This window comes from Triticum urartu, chromosome 3, assembly GCF_003073215.2.
Source record: "Triticum urartu cultivar G1812 chromosome 3, Tu2.1, whole genome shotgun sequence".
NCBI classification, from domain to species: Eukaryota; Viridiplantae; Streptophyta; class Magnoliopsida; order Poales; family Poaceae; genus Triticum; species Triticum urartu.
This window is the reverse complement of record NC_053024.1, coordinates 338,059,785-338,069,889: the sequence shown is the minus strand read 5'-3', so window position 1 is coordinate 338,069,889 and position 10,105 is coordinate 338,059,785.

Here is a 10,105-nt window from a genome sequence, read left to right as displayed (position 1 = left end):
GTGTATCTACCGCATCATAGCCCACCCCTAGGGTCAGCGCTACGCACGGCCGCCAACACATAACCTACAAACACCAGAAACTTGTTGCAACTCCTGGACAGAGTACTAGGGTGATTAAGAAGCCGACAGGGTCCATTAGTTTCGGGCACAATGTATGGTAGTAACTGATTCTTGAATCACACATACAGATCTCAGTTCTTAGGGACGGCCTCAATGAAACAACCCACCATGTACTCCTACATGGCCTCCATCGATACCTTTACCAAAACATGTTCAACCCATCCCTCACATTACCGACATAATCATTTCACTCTAACCCATCACCCAGATGAACCAGGCCTGACTCAACTCTAAGCATAGCAGGCATAGCAAGGTAAGAAACACATACATGGATCAATCAACTCCTACACATGCTAGTGGGTTTCATCTAGTTACTGTGGCAAAGACAGGTAGCACACAGCAGTTTGAAACGTTGTTTACTTAATGAAGTAAATGAGAGCAGCGGCGAGAACACGGGATTGTATCGATATGATCAATGGGGCTTCTTGCCTGATGGAGTGGTAGTAGGGTACTGCCCTTCAGCTGGATACTCGGAAATATCCTCGGAGGCAGAACCTATGACGAAAGACACCATAAAACACAATCATCACCTGGCAATATGCAACAATATGATGCATGCTATGACATGGCAATATGAGGTGTCCTGTCTAATGCAATGTGAAACAAGTTGAAATGGGTCCATTTGAATCAAAGATTCAAATGGAAGCTTAAGTTCTTATGCATTATAAGTGTATTAGCTTGTTTCACCTAAACCGCAAGGCTAAAGTGTTTTTTCATGCATGAAACTAGTACAGATGGATACATTGGATTTTTCTGATCATTTTTCATATATAATTTGTTTGATTTGGAGCTATGGTTGATTTCCTATGATTTTTAGAAGTTCTGGCTATTTTCTGGAATTTCCTATATAAGAATAAATCTAGAAAATAATTAACTGCGTTAGCACTGCATCACTGTGATGTTAGCGGGTCAAAGTCACCAGCCCAGGTCAAACCTGATTGGTGGGCCCCATCTGTCAGTGACTATCCTAACTAACCAAGTTAATTTACATTAATCTAATCCTAACCTAGGTTAGTTAAAGCCCTGGGGCTACATGTCAGTGACACAGAGTTAGTTAACGAGGTCATTAACCCCTAATAATGTGATTAGCACTAATTAAAAACTAAACTATTTTAGTTAGGAGTCGGCCCCACATGTCATTGACTCAGGCGGGGGCAAACTAGGGTCAAACTCGCCGGAGTTGACCTGGGGCTTGTCGCCGGCAAGGCCAGGGATGGCGGAGGGGTGCGGGTTTCCTCCTCCGGCGACCATTTGGCCGACGGAGGGTATCTACGTGACGCGGGCACTTGTCCGCGTCGAGTGGTGTAGGTGGTTGGGCCTGGGGTGGTCGGAGTCGTCGCCGGCATCGACCTTGGCGGTCGCTGGGCAACGGGTGAGGTCGGGGTCAGTGCTACGGTGCACGGGAGGGCGAGTGGGTGTGTGCGTTGACTCCTGGGGGTTTCCTGAGCACGGTGAGGCGCTACATTGTGAGCTTGCGCGGCTATGGCCACGGCTGCGCCATGGCCTACGGCGAGAATTTCTCGGCCACGGTGGGAAATGGATCTACGGGACGGGTGCGAGCTTGAGAGAGGAGGGGAGAGGAAGAGGGGCTCACGGCGGTGCGACGAGCTGCTTAGCGGGCTCGGGGAAGACCTGACGGCGATGAATCAACGGCGGCGGTCCTCGGTGGCCGTAGAGGAAGAAGACGAGGCAGACGGCAATGCAGGCAATCCCAGCGCTCGAGGCTAGGGTGGAGCGGAGCGTCGGACGATGGTGGAGGCCGTGGACAGCGCGGGGAGGCGAGGGGAGCACGGTGGCCGTGGCCAACGGCGTCGGCGGCGACGAGCTCCGCTCGGGCTGTGAGGGAGAGAGAGCAGAGGAGGGGGAAAGGTCGGGAGATAGTGAGAGTGATCCACGGGGGTGCGTGGCGTCTCCCAGAGGCATCTAGGCGTCGAGGGGGAGCGGCAAGCAGGAGGTGTCCGGGGCGCGTGGCCGCGTGGACGGGGCACACGCCGGGCATCCTTCTGTCGTGAGGAAGACGACAGGGGGGGGGAGGCCAGTGGGCTGGGCTGGCCAGCTAGGCCAGCCAGGTGGGATTTGGTGGGTGCGAGGTAAGAGGCCCAGGTGCTGTTCTCTTTTTCTTCTAATGAAATTCTGTTTTCTATTTTTCTGTAACTTCTGAGCTTTATTAAAAATGCGAGGGCATTTCCAAAAATCATAACATTAATCATGGCTACTGCTTAGAATAGATACAATAGTAAACATTTTAGTTTATGATTATTTGAGCATTTAAAATATTTTATAGCATTTAAATGCCCAAATGCAAATACTATATGAATTAATCCAATGACCTTAGGATGTCCTAGAAAGATGTGCACCATTTTTGTCGAAGGTTTTAACCCAAAACAAAAAGGGTGGACTTTTTAGAAAGGAATTTCAGGTTCATTGAAAAAGTTTTTAGTAAACCCTAGTTGTTCCAGGGGGGTGTTGGGGGTTCTGACATCCCCATTTCATCTTTCTGGGAAATTTAAACATGATGCAATCACTCTAATGCATGAACTAGCTAGGGTGTGACATCCAATCGATCCTAGACGCACAGTTCGGGACCTCCTACCTGAGATCCGCCGGTTTTGACACTGACATTGGTGCTTTAATTGAGAGTTCCACTATGCCGCCAACGAAAGGCTCTGTGGCCCCTTCAATCGTCTATAGTGACGCTGTCCAAGGAGAAACCTTCCTCCCCGGACAGATTTTCATGTTCGGCGGCTTCGTACTGCAGGCCAACTCGCTTGGCCATCTGGAGCAGATCGATAGCTACGCCCCTGGCCACCAGGTCAGATTTGGAAGCTTGAACTACGTCGCGGATATCCATGGAGACTTGATCTTCACTGAATTTGAGACCGCAGCGACCGCTCCCCCTCACCCCAAGGAACATGACATAAATCTGTCATCGGATCACACCCAGGATACGGCCCTTGTTGCTGCAACGGCCTTAGAACCGGAGCAGATCGTGCCATCCGAGGCCACAGAGTTCACGGCGTTGGAGCCATACACGGACTCAGCACCCCGCAATATTTGCGTCAATGGAATTCCGGACTTGTCTCCGGCTATAAGTCCCAGACCGGGTACGCCTGTGGACACCGAGCTGGATCGGTTATCGGTTTTCGAATTTAGCGCCGCAGACATCTTCCAGCACTCACCTTTGGGTGATGTGCTAAACTCTATAAAGAACTTGTCCTTGGAGAAAGACTCACTGCCGGACTATGTTCGGTTGAAACTAGAGGCTGATAACAGGGAATTTTGCTTCCCACCCGCCACCCGCTTCATAGCCACCATCGATGATTTAACCGACGTGCTTGATTACGGCTCCAAAGACATCGACGGTATGGACGACAATGCCGACATGGAGCAAGGCTAAGACCCTCCGTTCACTGGACGTTGGACGGCCACCTCTTCGTACGATGTGTACATGGTCGACACACCTAAAAAAGCTTGCGACAATGACAAAGGAGATCCGGTTGCGAATAAACCTTCTGAGACATAGTCCGAGCGCCGGCACCCTAAACGCCGCTCTAAGCCTCGTCGCTCAAATGATGGCAACACTAGTGTCGGAGAAAATAGTACTCCGGGCGACACCGAAAACAATGAAGACCCTATCAGGGCTGCATCCGAACAGGAGGAACAAGACAAAGGGCAAGATAACCCTGTTAAACAGGCCATGCCCAATGACCCGGACGATGATAGTTATCATCTAGTCTTTGAGGATGATGAGAGCCTCAGTAATGAGGACTTCATCGTGCCTGAGGCAACCCTCGAGGAGGAGCGCTTCAAGAGCCAGCTAATAGCCACTGCAAGAAGCCTGAAGAAGAAGCAGCAGCGGCTCCAAGCTAATCAAGACCTGCTCATTCACAGGTGGACTGACGTCCTGGCAGCCGAGGAATACGGCCTCGAGCGCCCAGCTAAGAGTTACCCAAAGCGCAGACTGCTACCTCAGTTCGATGAGGAGGCACCAGATCCCATACCTCCTTCATGCAATGCGGACCGACCACCATGTGCTCGGGATAGTGCGGTGGACCGACCACCTCGCGGTTGGGATAAAACGGCAACTCCGGCCGAACAAAAGCCCACCCAATCGCCTTGCAAAAACAGGGACAGAACAGCTCGAGACCATAGATACGACCTTTGGCAGGAGCTGGACAGTAGAGCAGGACACACCAGATCAATCTACGGATCGCGAGGACGCTTCCCGACTCGGGATGATGGCTACCTATTCGAGTGTGACATACCTACTCACACCCGGGCCGATAATCGCAGACGGACTTCATTGGAGGTGCGTCGTGACGCGGCCCGATATAGAGGCGCCACACATCCTCTGTGTTTCAAAGATGAGGGGCTGGATCATGAATTCCCCGAGGGGTTCAAATCCGTCAATATTGAATCATACGACGGAACAACCGATCCCGCAGTACGGATTGAGGACTTTATTCTCCACATCCATATGGCCCGTGGAGAAGACCTCCATGCCATCAAATACCTCCCACTAAAGCTCAAAGGGCCAGCTCGACACTGGCTAAATAGCCTGCCTGGAAATTCCATCGGCAGCTGGGAGAACTTGGGAGAAGCCTTCCTTGACAACTTCCAAGGTACATATGTCCGTCCACCCGATGCCGATGACTTAATCCACATAGTTCAACAACCTGGAGAATCAGCCAGAAAATTCTTGACTAGGTTCCTAACCAAAAAGAACCAGATCGTTGACTATCTGGATGCCGAAGCCCTAGCGGCCTTTAAACACAAAATCCGTGACGAATGGCTAGCACGCCACCTTGGCCAAGAAAAGCCGAAGTCCATGACAGCCCTTACGGCACTCATGACCCGCTTTTGCATGGGTGAGGACAGCTGGCTGGCTCGTAGCAAAAGCACAGCCAGCGACACAGGCCCCTCCGAGGCCAAGTACAGTAGCGGCAAGCTCCGGCGCAATAGCCACAAACGCCGAAGCAATGACGACAACACCGATGACACCACCGTTAACGCCGGATACAGCGGCTCCAAGTCCAGCCAGCGAAAGAAGCCCTACAAAAGGAACAACGAGGGACCATCCAGCCTAGATCGCATACTCGATTGTCCGTGACAGATACATGGTACCCTAGATAAACAAGCCAATCATACCAATAGGGATTGTTGTGTTTTCAAACAGGTTGGCAATTTAAATGCCGAAAACAAGGAAAAGGGATCACAAAGTGAGGATGAGGACGAAGAGCCCCGGCAGCCGAACACCGGGGGCAGAAGAAATTTCCAGCTCAAGTCAAAACTGTGAACATGATATACGCTACACACATCCCCAAAAGGGAGCGTAAGCGAGCACTTAGGGACATCTACGCGGTAGAGCCAATCGCCCCAAAATTCAATCCGTGGTCGTCATTCCCGATCACCTTCGATCGTCGAGATCACCCAACTAGTATCCGGCATGGCGGTTCAGCCACACTAGTCCTCCACCCAATTATCGACGGATTCCACCTAACATGAGTCCTAATGGACAGTGGCAGCAGCCTCAACCTACTCTATCAGGATACAGTGCGGAAGATGGGTATTAATCCCTCATGAATCAAACCAACAAAGACTACCTTTAAAGGAGTCATACCAGGCATAGAGTCCCGCTGTACGGGCTCAATCACACTGGAGGTGGTCTTCGGTTCTCCGGACAACTTCCGAACCGAAGAGTTCGTCTTCGATATCGTCCCCTTCCACAGCGGCTACCACACACTGCTCGGATGAACCGCGTTTGCTAGATTCAACATAGTGCCACACTATGCTTATCTCAAGCTAAAGATGCCCGGTCCACGTGGCGTCATAACAGTCAATGGCAATTCTTAACGCTCCCTCCGAACAGAGGAGCACACCGCCGCTCTAGCAGCAGAGGTACAAAGCGGCCTTCTCAAGCAGCACCATAATAAGGCTGCCGAGCCCATGGACATCATTAAGAGGTTCCGGACTACATTGCAGCAGGACAACACGGCTTGTCAAGAGCTCGATTAGCAATTCGGCCTCTATCCTAGTCCCGATGAAGTGGTGGCATTCGTACCATGCGTACATAATTACGCACTCAAAATTCTATGGACATCGACGGAGGCACAAGCCAGCCCGGGACCTATAGTTCGGCTAGACCGATCCCGGACACACATATAACTTTACTATATCCTTTTCCCTTTTTTCAGGTTTATCTTGTGCGGGCCTCCTTCGATGGCCTGATTAATGGTCCTGTCAAAGGATAAACACATCGGAATGACACGGAGCACAGGCGTATATGGGAAGCCCTAGAGGCTAACTAAATGATCACACTATCCGTTTTTAGGACCCACACGCAGCTCACCTTTGGTCGGGGCATGTCAAACAACCGGTTGCTTATTGCATTTTTTGTACTAATGTGCTTGGACGCATTAACCCAACTATAATGGAAACAGTTCATGATCCAAATTCAAGGGCCCCAGATCCTATCTCTATTCTCCCTCTATTTTCCTTTAAATTACTTATTTTCTAGCAACCGTACACTCTGGTACGTTTCGTATTTGCCAAGGGCTCCCCATCGCCCCATGATACGGCAATAAAGTCCAAACAATCCTCAAAGATAAGTTCGGCACCCCGAATTTAGCATGATATGCATTGGCTCTGAATCATGTCTTTGGTCAATAGTTGGGTTGCCCGGCTCCTGTGCTTGCTACCCTACGTTCCGCTAAATCGGCTAGGGTAGTAAAGGGAGAACTACTGCGATTGTGCCCTGGCCTTGACTAGATGAGCGCCTCAGTAGAGAAAGCCGAAAACTGAATGTCATGATACGTCGAGAGACGGTTAGCTATTCGAGGGTTACAAATCATTGGAGGTTTTGTTCAAATTAAATGACAAAACAGGCTTTGTTCTCACAATACAAGGCAAAGGCAACATGAATACATTTATTCAAATACAATGTCCTGCGAACATTGTGCTGCCGCAAGGCGAGACCCCTCCAGGACATCCGCAAAATACCGCTCGGGTGTGCGGTGCTCCTTGCCCTCCGGTGGCCCTCTGGTCACCTTGACGGCGTCCATTTTCGCCACCACATCTTGCAACGGCGAAGGCCATGCGTGCGCCTTCAATGCAGGACGAGCGCTTGACGACGTCCAGCCGAGGACATGCGTTCACCATCCGCCTCACGAGTCCGAAGTAGCTACTTGGCATAGCTTCGGCTAGCCAAAGCCAGACTATCAAGTCCTTAATGGGTAGTTCGGCCACCCTATGCAGCTCCACTAGCTATTTCAGCTGATCGGTGAAGGACACGGGATGCTCTAGTGCCGCATACTGCAACCAGAATAGCTTCTCCATAGAACCCCCTCCTTCGGCTCGATAGAACTCCGCGGCGTCTGATAAACTGCGTGGTAAATCCGAAAAAGCCCCTAGGAACTCAGAACCCGGGTTAGTAAAAGGTACTGCTTCTCCACATACTTGCTTTGCATCTTAAATGCCTTACCCGCCGTAATCTTCTTGGCCTCCTAGATCTCTTGGAGGGCGGCCTGGGCCTCATTCCGTGCGGTCTCCGCACTCTGACAAGCCTTGGCGAGTTCGGTCCCCTGAACCAACGCATCATGCTCCAAGGCTTCGCATTTCTTGACCGAATCCTGGATCTCCTGTTGGACTTCTTTGACCCGGGCCTTGAGCTTCTTACGGGCGGCTTGTTGCTGGACAACCTTCTCCTCGGCCTCGCCCAGGGCCTTCCTTAGGGCATCGACCTCGGTCGCGGTTCGTGCACGTATTACGACACTGCGGTCATTATGCAGCGCCTATCCTTTCCGAACACACAGCAAGTCGTCACTCACCTTGCTTCTCCTGGAGCCGAACCTTAACCTCGCCGAGCTCGTTCTCGGTCCGCTCCAGCCTCTGCCTCAGTTCAGAGACTTCGGTGGCATGCGAAGTTGCAGCCAACAGCGACGCCTGCTCATTCATACATATTATGTTAGTCTCCTATAACAAAAGATTGATCCTCTGTCCGGTTCTTCTTGCCGAACACTGGATTGTGTCTCAGGGGCTACTAAATACACGGGGTTTTTCTTGGTGTTACCTCGAAACCTGTCAACAGGCTGTTGCAGTCTTCATTCAGTCCACTCTTGGCGGACTGAATCTTCTCGATCACCGCATTCATAAGGACACAGTGCCCGTCCATGACGGAGGCACCTCGAAGCGCCTCCATCAAGTTATCCGGCGCCCCTGGATGGACAGGGGCCACCGGTGGAAGCGACGCACCCCCACCCTCCTTCAAAGGGGGGCTGCTCAGCCGACTCTGGAGCCATATGGGTCTCCGGAATCGTATTTGGCTGAGGGCCGAACTGGATGCGGCCATCTTCGCCAGTCTCCATGGGGATCGGTTCGCCCATGTGTCCGACAGTGGAGGTCTCGCCTTGTGGCGTCTCCCGGACAGCGTCCTGGGCTCCTCCCTGGTTCGGAGCGGTCCTCTGGGCTAACACTTCGGTGTCGTCCCTGGCCCCGGGGGAATAAGCAGGCGGTGGCGACATGCTCGCCATCTCCGACGGAGCCAACGAACCTCTAGATGTGGATCCCTGGATACGGTCGCGGGCCGGACTGCAATAACACAATTAACTATGTCAAGATAATGAATAGAAAGGGCCGAATGCGCGCATGAGAGAGCCATGTCACTTACGATGCGGCCTAGGGCTTAGTGCGGGGGCGTCTTTCTGGACTGCTATCAATGTCCCATGCGGTGTGGACCGCTGGAACGCTCTTCCCCTTCTTGGGCGTTTCCGCCTCCGGATGCGCCAAAGCCGCCCTCTTCTTCTTCTTCCTCTCCTTAGGGGGAGGGTTGTTTTCCTCCTCCTCCTCCTCTTCCTCTCCATTGTCCTCAGGGACAGAGGAATGAGCTTCGTCGTCTTTGGACGTCACGTCCGAAGTGCCCTTGCGACGGGGGCCACTTTTGGCCCGCTTGGCCTTCTTCTTGGCCTTCTTCTCTGGCGCCTTATAAGGTGCTGGCACCAGCATCTTCGTTAGACGCGGGATGACTGGTTCTTCAGGCAATGAAGCCGTACACTGCATCCGCTTCGCCCTCTCCATCCAGTCCTGGAAATGCAATGATAAGCTCAGACATCATCCTTGAAACGATTAAGTTGGGGATACATAAAAAAATAAGATACCTCATTCGCGCGATGTCTACAATCGTGACCCAGTCTGAATCCATGGCCGGCGGTTTCTCGTTGCCCTTAAAGAGCAATTTCCATGCGCCTTCTTGAGTAGTCTCAAAGAGCCTCGCCAGGGTCTGATCCTTCTTCGGGTTGAACTCCCATAGGGGACAGCTTCGGCGCTGGCATGGACGGATTCGGCGAACTAGCATCACCTGGATCACATCAACAAGCTTGACTTTATAGGTTACCATGCTTTGAATGCGCGTCTGCAGTGCTATTAGCTCGTCAGGTAAACCCCAGTCCGGACTCTTCTCGACCTAGGAGGTGAGTCGCATGGGAGCGCCGGAGCGGAATTCGGCAGCTTCGGCCCAGGTGGTGCCGCGAGGTTCTGTGATACAGAACCACCGCTTCTGCCACTCCTTTACCGTTTCCACAAAGGTACCTTTGGGACAGGAGACATTGGAAAGCTTGCTCACAATGGCTCCTCCGCACTCCACGTGCTGGCCATCCACCACCTTCGGCTGCACGTTGAAGACTTTGAGCCACAGCCCGAACTGGGGTTGGATGTGGAGGAAAGCCTCACACATGACGATAAACGCCGAGATGTTGAGGAAGGAATTCGGGGACAGACCATGGAAATCTAGCCCGTAATAATACATCAGCCCACATACGAAAGGGTGGAGTGGGAACCCTAGCCCGCGGAAGAAATGAGGGAGGAAAACTACCCTCTCGGTGGGCTTCGGCGTGGGGACGACTTGTCCCTCGGTTGGCAGGCAGTGAGTGATCACCTTCGCCAAGTATCCAGCCGCCCGAATCTCCGTAACGTTCTCCTCCTTGACGGAGGA